Here is a 15431-nt window from a genome sequence, read left to right as displayed (position 1 = left end):
TAATAAGCAAGAGAACTTACATGCCAGGCTTGTCTTGGGCAGCAGCAAGACAAATAGATCTCTGTGCCTGCTTGCCAGAATTTGACAAGTCCTTATAGAGGCCTTAACAGGGTTCAGTTGCATGTACCATCTACAGAGTCTTAAGCTCTCTCAAGGTTGGGTCCTTAAAATTGTTCCTGCTGTGGAAAATTGAAAGCTTCTTCTCTAAAATCAGGAACAAGACAAAGCTGTCCACTCTCATCACTTTTATTCAATGTAGTACTGGAAGTCCTAGCCAGAGCAATCAGACAAAATAATAAATAAATAAATAAATAAATAATGGCATCCAAATTGATAAGGAAGAAGCAAAACTTTCACTCTTTGCAGATGATATGATCCTATATAGAGAACTCTAAAGGTTCCACCAAAAAAACTGCTAGAACTGATAACAATTCAATAAAATCACAGGATACAAAATCAATACAGAAATATGTTGCATTCCTATACACTAATAATGAAGCATCAGAAAGAGAAAATAAGAAGACAATCCCATTTACAATTGCACCAAAAAGAATAAAATACCTAGGAATATATTTAACCAAGGATGTAAAAGACTTATATTCTGAAAACTATAAAACATTGATGAAAGAAATTGAAGATGACACAAACAAATGAAAAGGTATTCCATGTTCATGGATTGGAAGAACAAATACTGTTAGATCTGCCCATTAATCTGCAGATTTAATGCAATTCCTATCATAGTGCCAAGAACATTTTCACAGAACTAGAACAAATAACCCTAAAATTTGTATGGAACCACAAAAGACCATAAATAGTGAAAGTAGTCTTGAATAAGAAAAACAAAACTAGAGGTATCACAATTCCAGATTTCAAGATATACTACAAAGCTATAGTAATCAAAACAGTATGACACTGACACAAAAATAGACGCAATCTTTTTCAAGTTTTTACTTTAATTCCAGTTAGTTAATATACAGTGTAATATTAGTTTCAGGTGTAAATTTAGTAAATCTTCACATACATACAACACCCAGTGCTCATCACAAATTCCCTCCTTAATATCCATTCCCTATTTAACCAATTCCCCCCGCTGATCTCCTCTTCAGTAACCTTCAGTTTGTTCTCTGTAATTAAGAGTTTGTTTTTTGGTTTACCCCTCCTTGTTTTTCCCCTATGTTCCTCTATTTTGCTTCTCAAATCTGCATAGGAGTGAAATCATATGATATTTGTCTTTCTCTGACTGACTTATTTCATTTAGCATAATACTTTTTAGCTTCATCTATGTCACTGCAAATGGCAAGATTTCATTCTTTTTATGGCTGAGTAAAATTCCATTGTACATATAAACATCTTCTTCATCCATTCATCAATCAATGAACATCTGGCCTCTTTCCATAATGCTGCTATAAACATCGGGGTGCATATATACCTTCAAATAAGTAATTTTGATACATAAATCAATAAAAGAGAACAGAGCCTAGAAATAAACCCATGATTATATGATCAATTAATCTTCAAAAGAAACAAGATATTCAATGGGAGAAAGTCTCTTCAATAATGGTGTTGGGAAAACTGGACAGCAACATGCAAAAGAATGAAAATGGACCACTTTCTTATACTAAACACAAAATAAACTCAAAATGGATTAAAGACATAAATGTGAGACCTGAAACCATAAAAATCCTAGAGGAGAGCACAGGCAGTAATTCCTCTGACATCAGCCATAGCAGCATTTTTCTAGATATGTCTCCTGAGGCAAGGGAAACAAAATAAAAAATAATCTATTGGGACTACATCAAAATAAGAAGCTCCTGGGGCACCTGGGTGCCTCAGTCAGTTACGTGTTTGCCTTCAGTTCAGGTCATGATCCCAGGGTCCTGGGATCAAGTTCTACATCAGGCTCCCTGCTCAGCAGGGGATCTGCTTCTCCCTTTCCCTCTACCCCTACCCCTGCTCATGCTTTCTCTCTCACACTTTCTCTCTCAAATGAATAAATAAAATCTCTTAAAAATAAACAAAAAACTTTTTCACAGCAAAGGAAAAAAAAATCAATAAAACTGAAAGCCTATTGAATGGGAGAAGAAATTTACAAATGACATAACCAATAAAGGGTTAATATCCAAACTATATAAAGAGCTTAAATAACTCAACACCCAAAAAACAAATAATCCAATTAAAATTGAGCTAAAGACATGGGAAGACATTTCTCCAAAGAAGATATACAAGTGGTGAACAGACACATGAAAAGATGCTCAACATCACTAACCAGGGAAATGCAAATCAAAACTATGAGATATCACTTCACACCTCTCAACATGGCTAAAATCTACAACACAAGAGACAACAGGTGTTGTTGAGAATGTGGAGAAAAGGAACATTTGCACATTGTTTTAGGGAATACAAACTGGTACAGCCACTGTGGAAAATAGTATGGAGGTTCCTCAAAAAATTTAAAGTAGAATTATCATACAATCCAGAAATTGCACTACTGGGTATTTACCCAAGAAATACCAAAATACTTATATGACAGATTTATGCACCTTTATGTTTATTGCAGCATTATTTAAAATAGCCAAGTTATGGAAGTAGCCCAAGGGTCCATTGATAGATAAATGAATAAGGAACAGGTGGTATATATAAACAATGGAACATTACTCAGCTATAAAAAATGAATGAAATCTTGCCATTTGCAACAATCTGGGTAGATCCAGAGGGTATATAATGCTGAGCAAATTAAGCCGGAGAAAGACAAATACCATATGATTTCTCTCATATGTGGAATGTAAGAAACAAAACAATAAACAAAGAAAAAAAGAGACAAACCAAAAACCAGCTCTTCACTATAGAGAACAAACTGATTGTTACCAGAGGGGAGGGTGGTGGGGGGATGGGTGAGATAGGTGAAGGGAATTAAGAGTTCACTTAACTTGATAAGCACTGAGTATTATATAGAATTGTCAAATCACTATATTGTTCACCTGAACTAATACAACACTCTATGTTAAGTAAACTGAAATTAATTATTTAAAAAAAATTAAAAAGAAAAATACATTAGGACTAGTAATAAACATTATTTTCTTAAAAATATTTTGCTCAAAATCTTTTAAAACAAAATTTCTTTTCAGCTGTAAATTTGCCTTGATATTGTTGTTTCCAACCCCTGTAAAATGGGAAGAAAAATCTGAAATGATTAGGAAGCCATGTTGGAATTTCAGAGGTCAGGTACCATTCATTCCAGGTGGCAGGGTTCCCAAGAGGGACTCAGGCTCTGTGCTAAGGGTTAGTTCTCAGAAGAATTCAGCCTCTGTGTAGAGCTACAAATGGCAAGTTAATCGTGGGGTTAACATGGCAACTCAGCCACACATGGATTTTTTAAATGTGGAAAATGGAAACCACCCCCCCCCCCTTTCCAGCTATGTAGCATTAGTTCTTTATTTTAACCTGGTGTTTTAATGCTGTTAGGTTTAACTTGTGTTCATAGGTAGGTAATAACTGGGAAAGAGGGAGGTAAGCCAGTAACACAGATAATCCAGACCAGCAAACAAACAATAAAAAAGTTTACCTCTAGGGATCCCTGGGTGGCGCAGTGGTTTGGCGCCTGCCTTTGGCCCAGGGCGCGATCTTGGAGATCCAGGATCGAATCCCACGTCGGGCATCCCGGTGCATGGAGCCTGCTTCTCCCTCTGCCTGTGTCTCTGCCTCTCTCTCTCTCTCTCTGTGTGTGTGTGACTATCATAAAAAAAAAAGTTTACCTCTAAACATCAACTCATTTATCCATGAAATGCCATCCTAAACATTATCTGTAGGTAGTCGAAAGGCTCTATGAATTGTGGGAAAAGGTAACTTGTGATTCACTTCCATTTAAAATAATATGGCTTCTATGATGTGGAAATCACTTCATCTCATTTTAATTAACTCCTACTGTGCCATGCTAGATGCTAAAGATCTTGAAGTCAGCAAAATGCAGCCTCTACATTCAATGAATTTACAATTTAGTTGTGGGGTGTTTGGGAAGGAAGACAGGCAAATAAATAGGTACCCTTATGGTAACAGATACTAAATTCAGTCTCAGAAGTTGTCTTATTAATATTTTCAATTGAAGGAGGTGTAGGAAATTTCTGTAAGACACCATCTGTACTTTTTCTAGAGGAAAGGTAGGAGATGCATACTGCATTAAGGTCCAAGCGCATCCTGCTCCTTCACCTTCACATCTGAAGCTATTGCCCCAATCGTGAAATGCAGACCCACGAAGCTAGATTGGTTATAACGGGTGTTTGAATTTTACCGATAATGATGAATGTCCACACAGCTCAATGAAAAGGACAAGAGCACTGATGCTCCACGATGCAGGTGAGAGGTGTTTTGGAAATCAGTTAAAATACTAAGCCAAAATTCTTAAGATTAAATACAAAGCAGTACTTTTAACACTTTAATGGCAGGATGCAGGCATTATTTGTGTGTCTGATGGTGTGTGTGTGTGTGTTGGTACTGGGTTGGATCATCAGAAGTTAATTCTTCAATCAGTTTTTGGTGCCAAATTTTGGGAGGTGGGAGAAGAGATTAAGAAAATAAATATGCTGTGCCTAAAATATTTTACCTAGCAAAGACTGCAAAATTGAGTGAGACTTTGAGCCACCACAAAGAAGCAGTTCCTCAGGGGCTTTTTGCATTCCTCATTACCTCCCCCCGCCAAACCCCTGACACCCCTCACCCCCATACACAGATGCTCCTTTAGGAGGATTGTTTGTGGAGGAAGGAAAGTATGGTTAAAAGCAACAGAGTTGTGGAGATGCTGTGAGGGAATTGGAACCTCTAAACTTATGAAGTATGCATATGTGTGTGTTAAGGGGAGAAAAAAGGAAAGAGACTGTTTTTTTCATTTCTAGAAAAAAGTCAACTGTTACAGGATAACGTCCCTGGCAAAAGAGGCTGCAGCAGAACTGATAATATTTTGCTGAATCGGTGCTTTGGTACTTTACTTATGGTTTATTTTACGAAAAATTGGTATTTTTGCAGACAAAAAATTAAATTGGTTGAGCAAGTTATTGTGCTTTGAAAGATTTTTATGTACTCTGTGTGTGTTGTTTGTGTGCGTGTGTTTGTGAAAGAGAGAGAGAAAGGATATGTGTATTTAAAAAGAAGTGCATAGTGAAGCAGAACTTTTTTTTTTTAAGTTAAGAGAACCATTTAAAAGATACCTGCTGGGGTGCGTGGGTGGCTCAGTCCATAAGCGACTGGCTTGTGATTTTGGCTCAGGTGATGATCTCAGGGTTGTGAGATTGAGTCTCTCTGTTGAGCTTCCTGCTGAGCATGGAATCTGCTTAAGATTCTCTCTCTCCTTCTCCCTCTGCCCCTCTCTGCTCACATTCTATCTCTCTCTCTTAAAAAAATAAATAAAACATTTAACATTTATGTGAAAGATGCTTGCTATTTCTGTTGCTGATGGTGGCATGATCAAGCCCCCTGTGATAGAATGTCACTGGTTTACAAATGTCATCATCATTTAGGAAGGCTCTTTGTTCATAGAAAGAAAAGCAAATACCCATGTATTGGCCAGGTGGTAATGGGAGTAGGAACAGGATCCTTTTTTGGTTTTGAGAGAGTCTAGGATTTAAATCCTGTTTGAAGGTGAAGTTCCAGGATACTTACTTATCCTCACTTATTTGACCCAAATTTCCCTGAAAAAGAAATTTTCAGGGAAATTTCTAAAGGGAAAGAGGGCAGGATGGAGATTATTTCTTTTTGAAGACTCAAGTTACTAACTACTCTGGCTGGCTGGCTGGCAGTAAAGGACAACATATCCTTCCAAACTGTACTCAAAAAAAGGAAGAGGTAAGCTATCTAGGTTCAACATCAAGATCTGTATTGTTGTAGGGAGATGAAAACTGTGTGGCTGGTGCTATGACCCTTTCTGACACATCTTGCTGACACCATAAAGTGACTATATGACACACAGCCCAAACCAAGAGCTATTTGAAAATGGTAGTATGTGGGACGATGACTATTAATATTTAAATTAAGAAAAGAGGCATAATTTGATGTGTCCTGGACAAACTAGGGTACAATCCCCAGAAATTTGAGCCAGATTATTGGGGCAATCTATCTCTGTTGCTATAGCACTTTCTGAGATGCACAGAACTTTGTACCAATCTATGGACTTCCTGATTTCAAGTTAATGCTCTGTGGTGGTAAAAGTCAGGATACCAGGTCCTCTTGATTTGCTGTGAGAAATACAAAGTGCTGCTGGGACTTGAGTAAGCACTGTTGTGAGAAACTGGAACTTATTCCTAAACTCACAGTGAAAAACACCTGTCCTATAACCAGTAGTCTAGTGATACAGGAACATTTTTATTAGCAAAAAAGAGGACTTAACTTATAAATTCAGCAACATTAACATTGGAATAAGTGCGCAACTATGTGAATCAAAGGTTATATTAATTATAAAATTGCATGTTATCATGCAATAAATTAGTAACTCTTTTTCTTCCTAAGATAGACAGTGATTTACTGATAATCTGTTTTTTAAACAATCCAGAGCTTTTTCAGTCTCAGGTGTGGACCTGATGGATTGGTGCCTTGGTTAAGCTCTACTGTTTTCCCTGGCAGCTGAGAGAGATAAGAAACTTCAAAGCTGTGTGAGCAGGGAACGTTATTGCTATTGCATAGGGAGCATTCATTAGCAAGAAAGGCATTCCTAAATTTGGCGTTTATTATTTTAAGTCTTTGTTGTCTGAATCTTGCTGTGGAAGATATAAGCAGGGGAACATATTTTGTGATTTTGAATGGGAGAAAAATAGAATGATGAATTATAAATAAAAGTAAAACCATAAATTATAAAAGGGATGATGTTGAGATAGTCAATTAATTAGGCTTACTTAATAAAGTAATTTTAATTGCCATTCCTTTCTTGGTCATTCTCAGAAAGAATGCTAATTTCCTACATTTTTAGGAAGAACAGCTTGTTTTTTCTGTGATTATAAATCATCAGACATGGGAGTTGGTGGGGAGGAGGCAGACTGTGGACTGACATTAAGGATACACATAACGGAGTAGCAAGAAGGCCCTGGGAGAGGAAATTGGATGCTGGCTGTCATGTGGTAACTTCTCTACCCCTGTTTCTCTGAACTTGCTAAATAGATGGTGATTTATTTCCTTCCATGATAAAGCTGCAGATTAGGGATGGGATAGGAAGGTGATGGATCAAAATTAGGTTAAAATTATAGGTAGGTGTAAGAACATGAGGGTTCATTGGTTACTCTTTTCTGTTTTAAAAAAGAGAAAAAAATAAAGCAAAGGTAGGAAATGATTTTAATAGAATAAAGATCTATTTGATTTAGTTGTGTATCTTGATGTCCAGAAACTTGTTTAATTAGAGAATTGTTATGGATCTCAAGCCTTCTTTTTTTCTCTTAGCTCATTTATTCTGGCCTACATTCTATCCTTTAGGGGAGGTAATGTAGATGTGTTTGCCTCAGGATAGTGACGTTATTTATTGTTTCTCAGTAAAAGGACTGGTTTGTCCCTCCTCTGAGTCTCCATTTCTTCCCCCTGGATTTGTGGCTGGCTGTTCAGGTTAAACTGGTAGTGTAAAAAGATAGAATAATTGTTTTTTTTTTTAATCCAAGAATACAAGCATCCTATAAAGCTTTATCCTGCTGCAGTCCCCTGGTACCTACTCCACACTCCCCCCATCCCTCCCCTACTCACTTCCTATAGGAAACATGCAGTGATGTCCCCAGGGGAAGTGGATTCAAAGAACAACACTGCCAGTCCCACAGTGAAACCCTAGGTCTGGAGTTCCAATTTTGGGTAACAAATTCAATTTCTTTACTTGACATACAATTATTCAGTTTTTCTGTTTTCTTTTGTGTCAATTCTTTTTTTAAATATATATATATATATATATATATATATATATATATATATATTATTTATGATAGTCACACACACAGAGAGAGAGAGAGGCAGAGACACAGGCAGAGGGAGAAGCAGGCTCCATGCACCGGGAGCCTGACGTGGGATTCGATTCCGGGTCTCCAGGATCGCGCCCTGGGCCAAAGGCAGGCGCTAAACCGCTGCGCCACCCAGGGATCCCTTTTGTGTCAATTCTTACAAGTTTTAGCTTTCATGGCATTTGTCCATTTCATGTAAGTTGTCAAATCTTTAGCCCAAAGTTCTCTTATTCTTTTAATGTGTAGAGTCTGTGGTGACAAATACTAGACTTCAAACATTCATTACTAATGTTGTCCACTCGTATTGTCACTCCTTTTGTCACAAAAATTCCAGCCATAGGATCACTAATTCTGCTGATTTTTCTCAGAGCACCAGATTTTTACTTACTTTTATCTATTACCCCTTTTTAATATATTTTATTTCCAGTCTTTATTAATGTTCTTTGTTTTTTCTTTTCTAGTTTTTCAGGTAGAATTTTACACTGATTGTAGACCGTTCTTCTTTTCTAACATGTGCATGTTAAATTTTCCAGTTACTAGCTTTAGCTGTACCTTACACATTTTGTTTTGTTGTATTTTTTAAAAAGATTTATTTATTTATTTATTTCAGAGAGAGATAGGATGCACGTGTGCAAGTAGGGTGGGGGGAGGTGTAGAAAGAGAGGGAGAGAGAAGCCCAAGCAGACTCCATGCCAAGCATGGGGGCAGTCACAGGGTTCCATCTCATAATGCTGAGATCACGACCTAAGCTGAAATCAAGAGTCAGATGCTTAACCAACTGTACCACCCAGGCGCCCTGATATGTTTTATGGTAATCATATCAGTTCAAAATACTTTGTAAATTTTCTTGAAATTTCATCTTTGACCCATGAGGTATTTAAAAAGTGTAGTGTAATTTCTAGCAAAATAGGGTTAACTCATCATTTATTGTTATTTAGTTCTAATTTAATTACATTGATGTGAGAGGATACACTGCCTAATTCAGATTTTTTTTTAAAGATTTTATTTATTTATTCATGACAGACACACACACAGAGAGAGAGGCAGAGACACAGGTAGAGGGGGAAGCAGGCTCTATCCAGGGAGCCCGACATGGGACTCGATCCCGGGTCCCCAGGATCACACCTGAGGCTGAAGGCGGCGCTAAACCACTGAGTCACCAGGGCTGCCCTCAGATTTTTTTTAATTTAATTTCTCTCAATTTCTAATTTATGTATATTGTGGCTCTCTAAGTATGTAGATACCTTTAATTGTTATTTCTTCCTAATTATGTCTCTTTTTTAAATAAAGTATTGTCTGTGGTATTTCTCTTTTTATTAGAGTCTATTTTACCTGATATTAGCATAGCCAGTCCAGCCTTTTTTTTTTTTTTTAAAGATTTTATTTATTCTTTCATGAGAGACACACACACACACAGAGGCAGAGACACAGGCAGAGGGAGAAGCAGGCTCCCTGTAGGGAGCCTGATGTGGGACTCGATCCCAGGACCCCAAGATCACACTGTGGGCGAAGGGCAGGCACTCAACCATTGAGCCACCCAGGCATCCCCCAGTCCAACTTTCTTATGCTTACTATTTATATACCATGTCTTTTTCATCTACTTACTTGAAACTTTTCTGTCTTTATATTTTATGTATGATGTTACAGCAGCATATAGTTCAGTCTTGTTTTTTCCTATTTGTTAATTTCTACTTGTTAATTGGAGTATAAAACTAATAATGGCTTATGTAATTATTAATATAGTTGGATTTAGCCCTAACATTTCCTTATTTGTTTCTATATTCTCCCTTCTTGATTTTTTGGGGGAATATTTTTAGTATTTAATTTTAATTATTATTTGGCTTTTTTATATGTCTGTGTGTGTGTGTGTGTGTGTGTGTGTGTGTTGCTTTATTTGTAGGGTTCCTTTATGGATTACAGAATACATACATTACCTTTTACATCCTATTTAGAATTTCTCCTAGCATTCCCTACAGAACAGATCTGTTAGTGACAAATGCTCTTAGTTTTATTTCTTTATATCACCTTCATTTTCTCAAGTATATTTTCACTGGATATAGAATAGCAACATACTTTTCTTTCTTTCTTTTTCTTTTTTTAGCACTTTATAAAGAAATTTGTCTTCTGGCTTTGATGCTTTCTGTTAAGAAATCAACAATCATTCAAATCATTGTCCTCCTGTAAGTAGGATGTCATTTTTCTCTAAATGTTTTCAGGACTTCATATTTGAGTTTTAGAAAATTGTTTGTAATGTGTCTAGTGTTGTTTTCTTTGAATTTATCCTTTTTAGAGTTCACTAAGCATTTTGAATCTATAAGTGTATGTCGTGTATGTCTCATTAAGAGAGCTGTGACTATATCACAAAACATTTTTTTACTCCAATATCTTTCACTTTTCTAGATTGCCAAACATACATATATTAGACCTTTGATATCTCATAGGTTCCTGAGGCTTTGACCAATTCTTTCAATCTTTTCTTTCTTTGTTATTTTCACTATCATATCCATGTTGCTTGTGAGTTTATCCGGTAATTGTTTTTATTTCAGATATTAAATTCTTAACTTTAAAATCTCAATTTTTCAGGTGTTATTTTTATTATTTCCTGTTAAGATTTATTATCTTCTAATCCATTGCACATTTGTGATTTTTTTTTGTTTTTGACTTCGAGAAGCATAGTGTTGCCTTAAAATTTTGAAAATTCCAATATATACCTTTGTCGTGTTGGTGTTGCATTCTTTTCTCTTCTTTCTTTCTTTTTCTTTCTTTTTTTTTTTTTTAGAGTTGGGTTACATTTTCCTGACCCTTTGGTATGTAACAATTTTAGATTGTATCAGGCTCTAAGACCTGTTATAATCTTCTGTCAGAATGTTTAAATTTTTATATTAACAGGCAATCAACAAATGAGATTTGTACTGTAAGTTCTGTCCTGCCTCCTGTGGGTGGTGGTTCAAACTTCAGTTCATTGCTATGCTTTTTTATAATATTATACAAATGCATGATTTGAAACTTATGATGAGACTTTTATGATATTTTGTGCAAGTATAGTACATGTTCAAAACTTTTGCTGTGCTGGTTTGAATGGGCCCACACATATGTATTTCAGAAGTCAGTCTCATGTTAGTGGTTCAAATCTCAGCTCAGTGACCTAGGCCTGCACCACATTGGTTTGTGTTTGTTCCATGCTTGTTTGTTCAGAGTTTAGACTAAAGTTTGCCAATTAACTTTAAATTTCCCCATATATGCAAGGCAAATTGATTAGGTTTAAAGTGAACATTTGCTTTAGAATTAGTTCTAAGTTAGCCACTTATGGATGCGGAATTGTAGAAACTCCGTGATGGAAGTGGCAAGAATAACCACTGAAAATTAAGCAAGTCTATTTTGAGAAAAGTAAGGGACATGATGTAAATCTGAGAGGGAGTTCAGCATAGTAGTTTAAAGCATAGGACCTGGGATGAGATTAAACTAGAATAAGGTTCCAGGTCTCCTACAATCCAGCTCTGTAACCTTAGGGAAATTACTTAGCTCTCTGAACCTCAATTTTCCCAACTGCAGTGGGAAAGATGAGTCATCTCTTCTAAAGTTCTCAGGATAATTCCATATCATTGTGCAAACTGCTTGGCATAGGGCCAGACACACACACATTGAGATTTCAATATATGGCAAGAAAATATTAAAAGCGCACATATACCAAGTTGAAACAATGGCAGTGTTATGGGTTAGAGAAACTTTAAATTCAAAATGAGTCTCTAGCTCTGTATGTTTTAGTTTCTCTATCCATCACTTTGAAAGCGTAATCCCTGTTCTTTTGAAAGTATTCCTGGTGGAGTTTAATGCAATAATCTATGGGAAAATGTGTTGACAGCTATAGTGCTCCATATAAAATGCAAAGGAGTCTTGGTAACTGAATTTGATGGGACATTGTGTGAAGGGTAATAAGCAGAAAATATATAACACAATTAAAGTATCCTGAATATACTAAAATGAAACTAAGAGAAGAGGAAAAATGTTATTAAAAGCTCAGATCAATCAATAAAATAACAATATCTGTAGTATTATGTGACTTTGAAATTAAAAAGTGTAATGAAGGAGGTATTTGTAGCAAATTGAACATTTCAATAGAGCCAGGACACAAAAGTTACAGTACCCAGAGTATATTATAACAGACTTTTTCTTCCAAGTTTTTATTTAAATTCCAGTTAGTGAACATATAGTGTAATATTAATTTTAGGAGTAGAATTTAGTGATTCATCACTTACATACAACACTCTATGCCCATCTCAACAAGTACCCTCCTCAATCCCCATGACCCATTTCACCCATCATTCCTCCCACCTCCCCTCTGGTACCTTCAGTTTGTTCTCTATAGTTAAGAGTCTGTTTCCTAGTTTGCCTCTTTTTTAACCCCCATATATTCATCTGTTTTGTTTCTTGTATTCCACATATGAGGAAATCATATGGTATTTGTCTTTCTCTGACTTATTTCACTTAGCATTATGCTCTCTAGCTTCATCCATATTGTTTCAAATGGCAAGATTTCATTCTTTTATGATGACTTAGTAATATTCCAGTGTATATACATATAATATACACATGTATATATACACATTCACATTCATCAGCCAATGGACATTTGGACTATGGACATTTGGAATGCTTTCATAATTTGGCTATTGAGACAATGCTACTATGCATCAGGGTACATGTATCCCTTCAAATCAGGATTTTGGTATCCTTTGGGTAAATACCTAGTAGTGCAATTGCTGGATTGTAGGGTAGCTCTATTTTTTTTTAAAGATTTTATTTATTTATTTTATCACACACACACACGCACACACACACACACACACTCAGAGCCAGAGACACAGGCAGAGGGAGAAGCAGGCTCCATGCAGGGAGCCTGACGTGGGACTCAATCCTGGGTCTCCAGGATCAGGCCCTGGGCTGAAGGCGGCACTAAACCGCTGAGCCACCCAGGCTGCCCGGGTAGCTCTATTTTTAACTTTTTGAGGAACCTCCATACTGTTTACCACAGTGGCTGCACCATTTTCCATTCCGACCAACAGTTTAAGAGGATTCCCCTTTTTCCATATCCTCGCCAAAACTTATTGTTTCCTGTGTTAATTTTAGCCATTCTGACAGGTGTGATCTAGAAGAACTATATTTTTATATCATGTTTTGAGGTTTCTAAAATATTTCTTCCTTTATTTTATAATTTGAACTTTAAAACAGCCTTATGGAATGCCTGGGTGACTCATCAGTTGAACATTTGCCTTTGGCCCAGGGTGTGATCCTGGAGTTCCAGGATCGAGTCCCACGTTGGGCTCCCTGAATGGAGCCTGGAGCCTGCTTCTCCTTTTGCCTATGTCTCTGCCTCTCTCTCTCTCTCTGTGTCTCTCATAAATAAATAAATAAATAAATAAATAAATAAATAAATAAATAAAATCTTTTTTTAAAAAAATAGCCTTTTGAGGGAGCACAAATACTTAGTTTCACTTTTGTGAGCAAATTTAGGTATGAGGGTTTAAATAACATGCTGAAAATTATCTCAGAAATAAGCCATGAAGCTGAGATTATAGGTAGGGTCTTTTGACACCAAGGGTAGTGTTCCTTTTTCTTCACCATGAACTCTCAGTACACATGATAGTTAAGCTTTCAGAAACATTTATAGGTACAGCCCCCTGGCCTTGGTGAGGTAGTAGAAGCTAAATGAGTGTTCAGCTTCTGGGGAATCGACAGCTAGTAGCAACACCGGCAAATAGTTCCTGCTTATCTGGATAGGTATGTGGAATCTCTTAGTAACCCATCACAACTCCTAGAGAAGGAAAACTGAACAAAAATGGAATCGAGGTGATTCTACCTGGAGACTCGCCAATAAAACTTCGTATGAGGAGAGAAGTTTCAGAGTGTGGCTATTGGAACCTGTGTGAATGAGGCATCTATTGGAAGATGCTCCGTTCACATCTGGCCAGTATGGGATTTGGAGAGGTGGGCATAATTTAGTGCTGCTGTCTACAAAACATGGGGGCATCAACATAAGCTCTGTGGTGCCCACTTCTCAGTGCATCTCAGTAGGGCCAAATGAGCAGTATAAACAAGGAATCCGGGAGCTGAGAAAATAAAATGTTTGTGGACCTCATGGGAGGGAACAGAGCTCCAATAGCCCCTACCTAGAGCCCCCACTCTGCCTATTTCAGCCAACACACTCTCCTACAGCTTGTTTCCATGGCTGCAAAGCCCAGTTTGGCCAAATATAAAGTTCCCATTGAGACAAATCTCATTTCTTTTATGAAAAATACCTTTCAAATGATAGTGAATTGTGTGATGGCAAGGGTAGGGGCTGCTGTAAGGGCAGATTATTTTGGCCAATGTGAAAGATGTGTGTGTTATGAAGTAGGGTCATTCCAGGAGAGACAGGTTGAAGTAGAGATACTATGCAAAAGTAAAGTAGAAAATGAAGAACAAGGGCACCAGGGTGGCTCAGTGGCTGAACATCTGCTCTCTGCTCAGGTAATGATCCCAGGGTCCTGGGATCGAGTCTTGCATCAGACTCCCCACGGGCAGCCTGCTTCTCCCTCTGCCTATATTTCTGCCTCTCTCTCTCTCTCTCTCTCTCTCTCTCTCTCTGTGTGTGTGTGTGTCTTTCATGCATGAATAAAGAAAATCTTTAAAAAAAAAAGAAAAGAAAGAACAAGATAGTTCTAGTCAAAGGACTGTTAGCACATTCATTTGTGTAGCTCACAGTTTGTTGTGGCTTTTGGATAAATATACTTTTAGAGATATTTATGGCACATTAATTTTCTCTTTTTAAAAAGATTTTCTTTATTTATTCATGAGAAACACAGAGAGAGAGAGAGAGGCAGAGGTAAGCTTAGGGAGAAGTAGGCTCCCTGTGGGGAGACCCTGGGGTCCCAGGACCCTGGGATCATGACAGCCAAAGGCAGACGTTCCACCACTGAGGCACTGAGGTACTCCGCACATTAATTTTCCAAATGCCAATCAGGAATTGCTCTCTGAATTGTTCAGTGAGAATGGAGGCCCCTCCCCAACTGCACATGAGGCTCCTTTGGGCTTAAGATATCATCATATAAAAGGATGATATATTTACACAGCTCTACTTGGACTCTAGGATTTCAACTTTTCTCATATGAGCTTCATCCAAATTGAACACAAACAATTTAAAATTTTATTTTTTCTTCTCCCCTTTGCTTTCATTAACACAGCTTAACAATACCTTATTGTTTCTTCTCTGGGGAAATCTTGACCTTCACTAGGGCTGTAGGTTCCCATGTCATCTTCTCCTTCCACATCATTTACTCTGGTCTAGTAAACTGAAATTCCTATTCTGTCTTGGAATAGCTCCTTTAACATGTTCTTCTGTGTTCATCAATGACACTTCTCAACATCTCACTTTAATAAGACAGCAAAAAAGTGAGGTTATTTAAAAATGATTGCATCCTTCAGCCTCTGAGCCCTATCAGG

The sequence above is a fragment of the Nyctereutes procyonoides genome, unplaced genomic scaffold (assembly GCF_905146905.1).
Source record: "Nyctereutes procyonoides isolate TBG_1078 unplaced genomic scaffold, NYPRO_anot_genome, whole genome shotgun sequence".
Lineage (NCBI taxonomy): Eukaryota > Metazoa > Chordata > Mammalia > Carnivora > Canidae > Nyctereutes > Nyctereutes procyonoides.
Note: the sequence above shows the minus strand (reverse complement) of the source record.